General features: G+C 37.4%; 1 protein-coding gene across 2 annotated transcripts in view; it reads left to right on the forward strand.

The window, feature by feature from the left end:
- Nucleotides 1-13,775, forward strand: part of LOC307185936 (uncharacterized protein) — a 693,527-nt gene that overhangs the window by 638,315 nt on the left and 41,437 nt on the right. The window contains exon 7 of one of the 2 annotated variants that reach the window (XR_013828210.1): nt 6,743-6,839. The exons of the other annotated variant lie outside the window; for it this stretch is intronic. The gene's annotated coding sequence lies outside the window, so the exon portion shown is untranslated. Of the gene's footprint in view, nt 1-6,742; nt 6,840-13,775 lie in introns of those variants that run through there. 2 annotated transcript variants of the gene reach the window in all.

Consider the following 13,775-nt stretch of genomic DNA (forward strand, 5'->3'; position numbering starts at 1 on the left):
GCCAACAAACACATGAAAGGATGTTCAACATCACTAATCATTAGAGACATGCGAATCAAAACTGCAATGAGGTATCAGCTCTCACCTGTCAGAATGGCCATCATCAAAAAATCTACAAACAATAAATGTTGGAGAGGGTGTGGAGAAAAGGGAACCCTCCTGCACTGTTGGTGGGAATGTTAATTGATACAGCCATTATGGAGAACAGTATGGAGGTTCCTTAAAAAACTAAAAACAGAACTACCATACAACCCAGCAATCCTACTACTGGTCATATACTGTGAGAAAACCATAATTCAAAAGGAGTCATTTACCACAATGTTCACTGCAGCTCTATTTACAGTAGCCAGGACATGGAAGCAACCTAAGTGTCCATCGACAGATGAATGGATAAAGAAGATGTGGCACATATATACAATGGAATATTACTCAGCCATAAAAAGAAACGGAATTGAGTTATTTGTAGTGCAGTGTATGGACAGTGTGAAGTAAGTCAGAAAGAAAAACAAATACTGTATGCTAATACATATATATGGAATCTAAAAAAAGAAAAAAAAATGGTTATGAAGAACCTAGTGGCAGGACAGGAATAAAGACAGACGTAGAGAATGGTCTTGAGGATGCGGGGAGGGGGAAGGGTAAGCTGGGACGAAGTGAGAGAGTGGCGTGGACTTACATATGCTACCATTTGTAAAATAGATAGCTAGTGGGAATCAGCCACATAGCACAGGGAGATCAGCTTGGTGCTTTGTGACCACCAAGCAGGGTGGGATAGGGAAGGTGAGAGGGAGACGCAAGAGGGAAGATATATGGTGATATATATATATATGTATAGCTGATTCACTTGTTATAAAGCAGAAAGTAACACACCATTTTAAAGCAATTGTACTCTAAGATGTTAAAAAAGATTTTTTAAATAAAATTTATTTGAATAACAAACAATAGATGGGTCAGTGTTTTGTATAAAGATATGCATAACTGTTTGTCTTCTGTGTGAACTTCGGACTTCAGCACCATGAGGCACTCTTTTACCTCATGCCATTGGCCTGATTCCTACCTTATTTGATATTAAGGTCATAGTCCTACTTCGTTTTTGCTTGCACTTATGTGATGCCCGTGTTTCAGCTTTATGAATCACTTTTTACACATGTCTCTTCTATAAAGCATAGGCTTGATATTAAGGTTATAATCCTACTTCTTTTTTGCTTGCACTAACATGATGCCCATTTTTCATCTTTGTGAATCACTTTATACATATGTCTTTTCTATAAAGCATAGGTTTGTGTTTGCTTAGATCTCAAGTCAAGCTATTTTTTTAAAGATGGGTTAACTCTATTAGCCTTTATTGATATTACATTTTGTTATGAAGTTTTGTCCTAATTTTGTTATTTTTCTGTTAACATGCTTTAATCTCTCCTATACGATCTGTTTTCATTGATCCTTTGCTGTTTTTTTCTGGCATCTCAGGCTCTGCACTGCCTGCCTCTCTTCATTTAGTGAATTAAATGTTTCCTTCTCTCATTCAAAATGGAGTATACCTGTGTGATTTCAGAATGAGGAATGGAAAGTGATTCTTGCCGGAATTCCCCAATAATTCTTGAAAGCACACAGGTCAAGTTTTTTTATCTTATCATTACAGTGAAGGATCAGATAAAAATATATGCTGGCCAGGTTTTCAGGGCCACCACACTAGAGAGCTAGAACTGGAACCAGTGCTTTTTCTCTTTTTCCTAAGAAGTTGTTATGAAAGGTGCTTCGATTAAATAAGATTATCTCGCAGCTGTGCCTGTACAAGCTTATGTTCTTTTTTATTCATAACAAAATAAGTATTTGTAACAACAAACAATTACCAATAATATGACGTCTAACCATGTCTATGATGTAACTCTCTAATACTAAGATTTTCTTGATTGAGTTAACTTGTCTAAAACTTGGGTACGTCCATAATTTTTTCCTGTTTTTCATTAGTTTAGGGAAAACCAAAGCTCTGCTTAGTTACGTTGCACATATATTCAATTGATGATCTCTTAAACACCTATTTATAATAATGTGTTAATTGTACACCACATTGTACATGGAATGTGAAATCCTCTTCCCCATTTTGAGCAGCCATGATTATCTTCCAGGGTTTTGCTGAAAAAGATGGTCCAAAAATGAAAGAGGCATGCTCAAAAATGTGGCATAGTTTGGTGCTTAGGTATAGTGGTGCAGGTGTTCTGATAACCTTCTGATGGGGTTAGCAAAACAGATCTCACATGGAAGACATTTGGGGAATGCAGAATTCAGGCAGGCAGAACACCTATAGAGAGACAAGTTTCTGCTTTGAGAAGCTCATATCTCCACAGTTGATAAGTGAAAATCTGTTTGGAGGAACAACTCCAAAGCCAAACAGGCCAGGGATGGGCACATTCTATGCTTATGTGCCATATGTCTCCTCTATGCGTTTCTATGTTTTGACATAGGAAAAAAATTTAAATATAAACACTTTTAACTTTCTCAAAAGTTTTCCTCTTGGAATGAAATCACACATATGGCAGATTTTTTTTGAAGACTCTGGAATAGAGCTATTAACATTTTGACTTTGAATCAGTAGACTGCATAAAGGCACCTGAGAATGTACACAATAAATTTCTAGAATGATATTAACAAGGGATTGAATTTAAGTAGCATTATATATTTTTAAAAAATCAAAGAGATTGTGCTCATTTGTCCACAGGCTGATTAATAACTTTGGGGTTCATATTTTCACATAAATTATTTAATTTCTGTCTAAAATTCATATATTGTCCATTATCCTAAGTTGCAGATCACTGACTTAAAATTAGAATGTGACATTTTAAATAACGTCCCAAAAGTGTTATAGTAAGTAAACTAATATGTCTTTATTAGTCCTTGAGAATCAATTTCAAAAGCTTTTAGATTCTGATGAATATTATGCAAATTCCAGCATACTATCATCCTTACAGTTTATGTTAATTTGACATTAATGTTAGCTGCCTATCTCACTAACAATAATCCATCTGAACTAGCAGTCTGGAATACCAATTACCGAAATGAGTGGAGCTCATCCTTGAAGTTTCTTTTCTCTGTTGCAAGTAGACATATGTCAGCACACAGGGAACAGCACAGATGTATCAAAGTCTTTCAAGTAACCAGGCATCTTTGTGTAATGGAGCAGGCTGTGGTTGACATACTAAACCTGAAAAAGAAGAAGTCACTTTGTATTGAGAACAAAAAGAGCTGAAAGAGAGAAAAATTGATGTGAAGATACCTATATATTTAGAGTCATTATCAGAGGATGTTGACCAAGTAGGATCTCTGTTTTATAGTGGATTAGTATATATTTTGTTAAATTTGTTTGTGAAGAGTTCAGGATACTAATTGATGTTTCAAATGAGGGTTTTTTCCTGCCTCTTGATTCTGGCTACTGAGCATGAATTACCTCAGTTTGGCTTATAATGAAAGTAAAAGTTTTTTAAAAGGAAAATGACTTTTGCTAATAAAAAGACATTGTTATTTGTCTTCAAAGGAAGAGTTAGCTGTAATCTATGCATTTTTGTGCATGTCTTTTCTTATAGTGATGGTATTTTTTTTTATGTTAGACTAAATCGAATGACTTGGAAACTCCTTGAATAATTCCCCCAATTTTTCTTCCTCCATGTAATTGGGGAATACTAATGCAAATGATTCAAATAATATATGCCAAATATGAAGTCTCTTTGTAATCACTATGCTACCTGTTTTATGAGAGTTAAGAGGTTATTGGAACATTATCCATTTGATATATTTACACATTGCACTGAATCATTAGCTAAGTTTTTATGTGCATGTTTCTTTATTTTTCCAAATTGATTATAAGTTCTTAAGATTTAAGTCAAAGTTTAATTCTTTTTGTTCCTTCCACTGTGCTTGCGGCAATAAAAATTTAAATATTTCCTATACTAATGTGTCACATTATATAAGAGGGCAAGGAACAGTTCAATACACCCACCACAAAAATGCAGTAACACTTAGACAACTATTCTCACAACTGTATATAAAGAGTAGATGATTGTGACAGAGAAAAGAAAGAGTATAATGACAATTTAGAGGATACAGTTCAAATATCTGGACTGGAAAATTGATCTTGCTATAATTAAAGGTTAGAAAGTAGCTACCAATAAGGAACAGATCTACCAAATGGTAAAAAGGCTCCTGGTATAAGCAATATTCTTGCCAACACACACATTTTTCTCTCCAGTGACTGAATTTTACAGAGACGCTCAGTGATTGCACTAGAATGGGGATTAATTTCAAATTTATGTTGTGAATTATTTTGAACATAGAGAACATAGAGAATCATATAGTGAATATGCATATACCTTCCACCTAGCTACACAACTGTTTGCATTTGCCAACTTGCTTTAGGTATTTTTCGGTGAAGTATTTTAACATAATTACAGACATCATGATAATTTATTCCTAAATACTTCAGTATGCATCACTAAAATTAAGGACATTTTCTGGTATAACAACAAGGCCATTTGCACAGTAGCAAAATTAATAATGATTCTCCATATTATCTAATATTCCACCTATATGCAAATTTCAGAATGGAGATTTTAGTGCAATTGCATCTTGATGTGTACCATGGAAAGTCGTGTCCAACCAGTTTTCTTTCTGTTTATGAGGAGAGCAAGCCTGTGTTTCTGATGGATGGCCCTGATAGTACTTTCTTAAAGAGCTGACCTGATGTATCATATACTTGAAAGCTGCCGAGAGAGCAGATCATACATGTTCTTACCATAAAAAAGAGGTAGTAATTATGTGACATGATAGAGGTGTCAGCCAGCTCTGGTGGTAACCATATTGCTCTCTATCTTTGTGTGTGTGTGTGTGTGTGTGTGTGTATCATATTAACAGTATACCTTAAACTTACACAATATTACATGTCAAGTGTATTTCAATAGGCTGGGGAAAAAAGAGCTGACTTGGCAGGGAGGGTTGAAAGGCCTTAAGATGAAACCAATGATGACATGAATGCACCTGTCCCCTCAGTAAATGATGCCGGAAAACAGGCTGTAGCCCCTACTGCCCAGTTCTGGGGCTTCCAACATGATCGGGTGATCCCTGCTGACATTCATTTCCCCTATAAATTTACAAAGTGGCAGAAAATTAAGTTCCTCTTCCTGAAGATAAAGCCAAGCTACCTCTCCATAGGATAATGACAGATGGGAGACTTGGGACAACTTGCCCTTACCAAACTTCTGCCTGTAAGTTTCCCTAATATATCTGCTTTGAACATGCATCTTCTGATATTTTTTTTTGATATTTACACATGACTTTTGCTCAAAAATTAAATAGAGATGGGAAGAGGGAGTATAGAGAATAACACACCAGCTGTTATTAAAGGTATTTCTAGGGGTTATGCCAGTAACTGAAGAAATGGGAAAGTTATTGTTATTCCTACAGATAGTCTTAAAGATAAAACAGAGATTCACAGATTCTTTCCATTTTAAAATTAATTCCACATGAAAATACAAGAAAAAGCAGAATTTACAAGTTCTGAGATATACTAGGTACAGTCAAAGTGGGTACTGAAATATATAACAAAAAAACATTACAAAAGGAATGTATAGGAATTAAAGTGTAATTGGTTGTCATTGCTCCCTTGTGAAACAAAGAATGTTTTAAGGAAAGTATTTGCCTTTGTTCTCCCTGAGTAAATGTAAATTTCTTAAAGGAAAGCTCAGCTATAACTCCAATGAACACATTATCCTTTGCTCTTTGTATAAGCTAATGTCATCCTCCAAGTTCCTGAAAGGGATGCATGGGGAAGGGAAAGAATATGAACATCAATCTTCTACAAAGCATTATTTAAATGGCATCCTTTCTGGGGAAGAAAGACGAAAGTGTTGAAAACTGTCTGAAGATCTGTTAGTTGTCCTATTTGAGTTAAGATCATACTTGCTGGGCTTCCCTGGTGGTGGAGTGGTTGAGAGTCCGCCTGCCGATGCAGGGAACACGGGTTCGTGCCCCGGTCCGGGAAGATCCCACATGCCACGGAGCGACTGGGCCCGTGAGCCATGGCCGTTGACCCTGTGGAGCCTGTGCTCCACAACGGGAGAGGCCACAACAGTGAGAGGCCCGTGTACCACAAAAAAAAAAAAAAAAAAAAAAAAGATCATACTTGCTTCTTCCTATCTGAGGTGCAGTGAAATGTGCTTAAGAGGAACATTACAGTATATCCAAATTGTTCAGATATAATTAGAATTAGGAACATTTTCTTATATTGCTCTAATTCTCGCCATCTGGCTATTTAGCACTCACCAACCCCCTCCACCACAACCACTTTTATTTTTTCAGCTCTTAGGAAGGTTGGTGGCTGATGGTTCAAAGTCAATAGACTGAATGTTTGTGTCCCATTCCAAAATTCCCACGTTGAAACCCAACTCCCCAGTGTGATGGTATTATGAGGTGGGGCCTTTGAGAGGCAATTAGGATTAGATGAGGATGGCTCTCATGAGATTAGTGCCCTTTTAAGAGTCGTGAGAGAGCTTGCTTTCCCTCTCTGCTGTCCACCATGGGAGGATGGTGGCACTCTCAACCACAAATAGGACCCTCACCCTGATGTCATATTTCCAACCTCTAGAACTGTAAGAAATAAATTTCTGCTCTTCATAAGCTACCCAGTCTATGGTACTTTGTTAGATTTGCCCATAGTGACTAAGACACACTTTATAGAAATTAATTTTCCCCACAGGGAGCTGACTTGGCCATGGTATGCATCTCCCTGGGGGATTACCCACATGCAGTGTTTGGTTGATATGGGGTTCAGAAGTGCAGCCCCCTGTCTCAGGTAAGAAGACTCTGCAGGACCATCTTAGGTTCAGAGCTTCCAATGGGCTTGGCTTCCTATGGCACCACATCACAGGTCAATTTTTTTTTTTTTAGCATCTTTATTGGAGTATAATTGCTTTACAATGTTATGTTAGTTTCTGCTGTATAACAAAGTGAATCAGATATATGCATACATATATCCCCTCCCTCTTGCATCTCCCTCCCACCCTCCTTATCCCACCCCTCTAGGTGGTCGCAAAGCACCGAGCTAAATCTCCCTGTGCTATGCAGCTGCTTCCCACTAGCTATCTCTTTTACATTTGGTAGTATGTCAATGTTACTCTGTCTCTTCGTCCCAGTTTACCCTTCCCCCTCCCCACGCGCTTAAATCCATTCTCTACGTCTGTGTCTTTATTCCTGTCCTGCCGCTAGGTTCTTCAGAACCTTATTATTATTTTTTTTTAGATCCATATATATGTGTTAGCATACAGTATTTGTTTTTCTCTTTCTGACTTATTTTACTCTGTATGACAGTCTCTAGGTCCATCCACCTCACTACAAATAACTCAATTTCGTTTCTTTTTATGGCTGAGTAATATTCCACTGTATATATGTGCCACATCTACTTTATCCATTCATCTGTCGACGGACACTTAGGTTGCTTCCATGTCCTGGCTATTGTAAATAGTGCTGCAGTGAACACTGTGGTACATGACTCTTTCTGAATTATGGTTTTCTCAGGGTATATGCCCAGTAGTGGGATTGCTAAGTCATATGGTAGTTCTATTTTTAGTTTTTTAAGGAACCTCCATACTGTTCTCCATAGTGACTATATCAATTTATAATCCTACCAACAGTGCAGGAGGGTTCCCTTTTCTCCACACCCTCTCCAACATTTATTGTTTGTAGATTTTTTAATGATGGCCATTCTGACCAGTGTGAGATGATACCTCATTGTAGTTTTGATTTGCATTTCTCTAATGATAGTGATGTTGAGCATCTTTTCATATGTTTGTTGGCAATCTGTGTATCTTCTTTGGAGAAATGTCTATTTAGGTCTTCTGCCCATTTTTGGATTGGGTTGTTTGTTTTTTTGATATTGAGCTGCATGAGCTGCTTGTATATTTTGGAGATTAATCCTTTGTCAGTTGCTTAATTTGCAAATATTTTCTCCCATTCTGAGCATTGTCTTTTCGTCTTGTTTATGGTTTCCTTTGCTGTGCAAAAGCTTTTAATTTTCATTAGGTCCCATTTGTTTATTTTTGTTTTTATTTCCATTTCTCTAGGAGGTGGGTCAAAAAGGATATTGCTGTGATTTATGTCATAGAGTGTTCTGCCTATATTTTCCTCTAAGAGTTTTATAGTGTCTGGCCTTACATTTAGGTCTGTAATCCATTTTGAGTTTATTTTTGTGTATGGTGTTAGGGAGTGTTCTCATTTCATTCTTTTACATGTAGCTGTCCAGTTTTCCCAGCACCACTTATTTATTTATTTATTTATTGTTTTTGCGGTACACGGGCCTCTCACCATTGTGGCCTCTCCCATTGCAGAGCACAGGCTCCGGACGCGCAAGCTCAGCGGCCATGGCTCACGGGCCCAGCCGCTCCACGGCATGTGGGATCTTCCCAGACCGGGGCACGAACCCGTGTCCCCTGCATCGGCAGGCGGACTCTCAACCACTACGTCACCAGGGAAGCCCCCCAGCACCACTTATTGAAGAGGCTGGCTTTTCTCCATTGTATAGTCTTGCCTCCTTTTTCAAAGATAAGGTGACACAGGTCAATTTTATTTCTGCCCAATCCTTCCTCTCTCCCGTACAGTGGTTGTTTCTGAGGGCACTTCCCAATAACCTCCTCTACCCAAACACCTTTTTCAGAATTTGTTTCCAGGGAACACAGACTAAGTCATCTCATATTATGTAGAGAGAGAAATGAAGATATGATTTTTTTCAATTTATTACATTTAGGGTCAAGTCTATAATAAAGATAATAGAAACTCTCACATACATAGAGATGCACATGTGTACCACACATGCGTAAACAAACATATATATACTTTTTCTAACCTCTGAGAGCAAGTAGTGTGTCTCAGTATGGTGAGTATTTCAGAGAAAGCTAAATATCCTCTGTACCATTTCATGCCTTCCTTCTTTTGGAAGCAGAACCCCTATGTGTTAGCATAGCACACAGCCATACAAATATGGTTTACATTTCCCTTCCTCCCATGCAGCTGGATGCAGCCATGTGGCTAATTTGTCGAAAAAGGAATATGAGCAGAAGTGATGTATGTTGTTAACATGCCACATACTTGAAAGGAAATTGCTTATTCTTCATTTACTTTCTTTGCCCCTTCTATTACCTGGAAACAGTGATGGATGGGATATACTCAGAAGTTATATATAGAGGACAGCCATGCCACTCTGCCAACCTGGACCACTCATATTGAGCCTGTTACCTAAGAGAATAATACATTGCCATCATATTAAAGCCACTGTGTTTTGGGTTCTCTTTTGACAGCAAGTTTCCTTGAACTTTTTATAATGGTATAGATTTTGGGGGTTGGAGCTTGTGTCCTTTATGCTTTATTTATTTTTTTTTTTTTGCGGTACGCGGGCCTCTCACTGTTGTGGCCTCTCCCATTGCGGAGCAACAGGCTCCAGACGCGCAGGCTCAGTGGCCATGGCTCACGGGCCCAGCCGCTGCGTGGCACGTGGGATCCTCGCAGACCGGGGCACGAACCCGTGTCCCCTGCATCGGCAGGCAGACTCTCAACCACTGCGCCACCAGGGAAGCCCCCTATGCTTTATTTTTAATAGGTCTTAATGAATGGAATTCTGCCAAGTATGTAATTTCCCTGGATATAATTCCTATCCTGAACAAGTGGTCTAAAATTAGGGCCCTCGAACTTACCAAAGTCAATATTTTCTAGTTATCTACAAAAATTTCAGTATTTCTCTGCAAAGTAAATGTCAAAGAAACAAGGATCTACTAGTATACATGTACTGACACACATTTAGGCATGTTTACAGGCTGGTACCACCTTCTTTCTATGCTACTGTGCTGTTTATTAACGTATACTCCTTTCCATGTCCACGGGTTATATTAAGACTATTGGGGGAATGATTGTGGAGGCCAGGCCTGTCTTGAAATGTCTGTGGAGAAAGAAAAGACTTCATTAAAATGGGGAGCCTAATAATATGAAGAGCAGATAAGAGATTGGTAGCTTGACCCAACAATCAGAAAGGTGTCAGAAGCTTTAGAAGGTGATATTAGCAGGGAGTTTTTATGCAATTCTGGAACATTTTCAAATGGCAGAGTTCCTGTGTTTTGTTGTATTTTTTTTTTCTGTAATAAAAATGTCTGTGATGTAGTTGATGGTGTATGCTTTCGAATTCCATGCTTGTGTGTGTGTGTGTGTGTGTGTGTGTGTGTGTGTTTAGAGTGAGGATCAGAAAACTCTCTTTTATTCCACAGCTGCAATTTCTAATACAGGTATTCCCAACAAAAAAACAAACCCAGCATCATTGTAGAGGAAAATAGAGTGAGTCATTGGACATCCTAAAATAAATGTGACCAGGTTAATCATATATCCAGCCTAGGAAGGTGCAGTGATTCTGGGATTTAGATGGTAGGAATTTACTTCCTTCATACCTACATGATATTAAATATGATTCTGTTGCAAATTTTTATGGTTATTGCTTGTTTCAAGTGATCCAGTAGGAATTCAGTAGTAAATGCAAGATTTTTTTACCTAGTGTGATAATGATATTTTCATTTGATTTGAAGTTTCCAGAAGAGACCTCCTGCTCATATTATGAGAAAACCATCTCAGTTAGTTCAAGGGTGTCAAGCAGTAAATGGGAAAAGGGGAAAGCAAGGATAACATTCATGGCTGGACCAATCCTAGCTAGCAAAAGTGGACATGATCCTAGATGACCATCTAATTCACTTAATATTGGTGGTTTTCACTTTTCTCTTTTCTTCTTCCTCTTGGAAAAAGTAAGACCCTAAGAACAATATGATGAGAGAAAGCATTTTATTCCTATCTAGACTCTATTGCTGACAATTGTCTTCCACAGGCCAGAATTTGTTTCAGATGAAATCATTTGTTTTGGATTGAAATCATCTGATGGCTGATTAAAATTTAAGCATAAAGAGTTTAAACTGATTGCTGAAATTTGCATAATTGAAAAGTGCCAAAGATGGATCTTAAAACCAAATCTTCCAGACTCCAACACCTTACCTTTCATTTGTTACAATCGCATCTTGCCTCATAAATAATTTCTGATTGGATAATTGATTAATTATGACTAGGCATTAATGTTATGTCATGCTAAAACTGAATTGGAGAAAATATTCCACACTCTTCTCTGGGAAAATTCCAATTATGCTTTTATTTTAATTTTAGTTTCAGGTGTATAACAATGATTCAATATTTATATATATTATAAAATAATCACCATGGTATTCTAGTTACCATCTGTCATTGCACAAAGTTATTACAATATTATTGATTGTATTCCCTATGCTATGCATTACACCCCCATGACTTATTCACTTAAAAAAATTTTTTAACATCTTTATTAGAGTATAATTGCTTTACAATGGTGTGTTAGTTTCTGCTTTATAACAAACTGAATCACCTATACATATACACATATCCCCATATCTACTCCCTCTTGCATCTCCCTCCTACCCTCCCTATCCCACCCCTCTAGGTGGTCACAAAGCACCAAGCTGATTTCCCTGTGCTATGCAGCTGCTTCCCACTAGCTAGCTATTATACATTTGGTAGTATATATAAGTCCATGAAACTCTCACTTCGTCCCAGCTTACCCTTCCCCCTCCCTGTGTCCTCAAGTCCATTCTCTACGTCTGCATCTTTATTCCTCTCTTGCCTGTAGGTTCTTCAGAACCTTTTTTTTTTTTTTTCAGATTCCATATATATGAGTTAGCAGACCATGTTTGTTTTTCTCTTTCTGACTTACTTCACTCTGTATGACAGTCTCTAGGTCCATCCACCTCACTACAAGTAACTCAATTTCGTTTCTTTTTATGGCTGAGTAATATTCCATTTTATATATGTACCACATCTTCTTTATCCATTCATCTGTCGATGGACACTTAGGTTGCTTCCATGTCCTGGCTATTGTAGATACAGCTGCAATGAATAGTGTGGTACCTGACTGTTTTTGAATTATGGTTTTCTCAGGGTATATGCCCAGTAGTGGGATGCTGGGTCATCTGGTAGTTCTATTTTTAGTTTTTTAAGGAACCTCCATACTGTTCTCCATAGTGGCTGAATCAATTTACATTCCAACCAACAGTGCAAGAGGGTTTCCTTTTCTCCACACCCTCTCCAACATTTATTGTTTGTAGATTTTTTAATGATGGCCATTCTGACCGGTGTGAGGTGATACCTCATTGTAGTTTTGATTTGCATTTCTCTAATGATAGTGATGTCGAGCATCTTTTCATGTGTTTGTTGGCAATCTGTATATCTTATTTGGAGAAATGTCTGTTTAGGTCTTCTGCCTATTTTTAGATTGAGTTGTTTGTGTTTTTGATATTGAGCTGCATGAGCTGCTTGTAAAATTTGGAGATTAATCCTTTGTCAGTTGCTTAATTTGCAAATATTTTCTCCCATTCTGAGCATTGTCTTTTCGTCTTGTTTATGGTTTCCTTTGCTGTGCAAAAGCTTTTAAGCTTCATTAGGTTCCATTTGTTTATTTTTGTTTTTATTTCCATTTCTCTAGGAGGTGGGTCAAAAAGGATCTTGCTGTGATTTATGTCATAGTGAGTTCTGCCTATGTTTTCCTCTAAGAGTTTTATAGTGTCTGGCCTTACATTTAGGTCTTTAATCCATTTTGAGTTTATTTTTGTGTATGTTGTTAGGGAGTGTTCTAATTTCATTCTTTTACATGTAGCTGTCCAGTTTTCCCAGCACCACTTATTGAAGAGGCTGTCTTTTCTCCATTGTCTATTCTTGCCCCCTTTATCAAATATAACGTGACCATATGTGCGTGGGTTTATCTCTGGGCTTTTTATGCTGTTCCATTGATCTATATTTCTGTTTTTGTGCCAGTACCATACTGTCTTGATTACTGTAGCTTTGTAGTATAGTCTGAAGTCCAGGAGCCAGATTCCTCCAGCTCCATTTTTCTTTCCCAAGATTACTTTGGCTATTTGGGATCTTCCGTGTTTCCATACAAATTGTGAAATTTTTTTTTGTAGTTCTGTGAAAAACGCCATTGGTAGTTTGATAGGGATTGCATTGAATCTGTAGATTGCTTTGGGTAGTATAGTCATTTTCACATGACACATGACATGTTGATTCTTCCAATCCAAGAAGATGATATATCTCTCCATTTGTATCATCTTAAATTTCTTTTATCAGTGTCTTATAGTTTTCTGCATACAGGTTTCTTGTCTCCTTAGGTAGGTTTATTCCTAGGTATTTTATTCTTTTTGTTGCAATGGTAAATGGGAGTGTTTCATTAATTTCTCTTTCAGATTTTTCATCATTAGTGTATAGGAATGCAAGAAATTTCTGGGCATTAATTTTAAATCCTACTATTTTACCAAATTCATTGATTAGCTCTAGTAGTTTTCTGGTAGCATCTTTAGGATTCTCTATGTATAGTATCATGTCATCTGCAAAGACAGCTTTACTTCTTTTCTGATTTGGATTCCTTTTATTTCTTTTTCTTCTCTGATTGCTGTGGCTAAAATTCCAAAACTATGTTGAATAATCGTGGTAAGAGTGGACAACCTTGTCTTGTTCCTGAACTTAGTGGAAATTGTTTCAGTTTTTCACAATTGAGGACGATGTTGGCTGTAGGTTTGTCATATATGGCCTTTATTACGTTGAGGTAAGTTCCCTCTATGCCTATTTTCTGGAGAGTTTTTATCTTAAATAGGTGTTGAATTTTGTAGAAAGCTTTTTCTGCATCTATT

Source organism: Stenella coeruleoalba, assembly GCF_951394435.1.
Source record: "Stenella coeruleoalba genome assembly, chromosome: 4".
Taxonomy (NCBI): Eukaryota; Metazoa; Chordata; class Mammalia; order Artiodactyla; family Delphinidae; genus Stenella; species Stenella coeruleoalba.